Here is a 562-nt window from a genome sequence, read left to right as displayed (position 1 = left end):
TTCGAACCAAAAGGCGCGGGGTAGCCAAATCAGTTGTGAGCGCTTGCGCAGTATAAAGAGCCGGGAGTCCGGACTAGCCGGATCTGTCACCATGGAAACCATAGGTCTGGTTTGCCCCACTCCCAGGGAGCTCAATTGTTTCCCGGGTTGATTGAAGCTTCAATCAGAACCATTTCACGCTTTCTATTCTAGATATCAATTGCGGATCCGTCACAGCAGAGAAGAGTTATTTAAAGAATCTTACTCCCATCAGTCCACCCTCCCTCCCGCAAATGTTTATTTTTTTAAGTTACCCAAATTGCTTGCTGTTTACTCCTGAGTAATAGAAAGTGTGGAAAAATATAAAAGGACATAAATCCAGTTTTGCTTGCCTCTGCTAAAAGCTAGCATAGTCACCTAAATGTTCTTATCCTCAAAAAGAGAACTTACTCAGGCGCAGTGGTGCATGCCTGTAGTCCCAGCTACTCCAGATATTGAGGCAGGAGGATCACTTGAGCCCAGGAGTTCGAAGCCAGCCTGGGACATATAGAGAGTTCACACATTTCAAAAATAATATGGGGTG

The sequence above is a fragment of the Mandrillus leucophaeus genome, unplaced genomic scaffold (assembly GCF_000951045.1).
Source record: "Mandrillus leucophaeus isolate KB7577 unplaced genomic scaffold, Mleu.le_1.0 Scaffold403, whole genome shotgun sequence".
In the NCBI taxonomy this organism is placed as follows: Eukaryota; Metazoa; Chordata; class Mammalia; order Primates; family Cercopithecidae; genus Mandrillus; species Mandrillus leucophaeus.
This window is presented reverse-complemented; position numbering follows the sequence as displayed.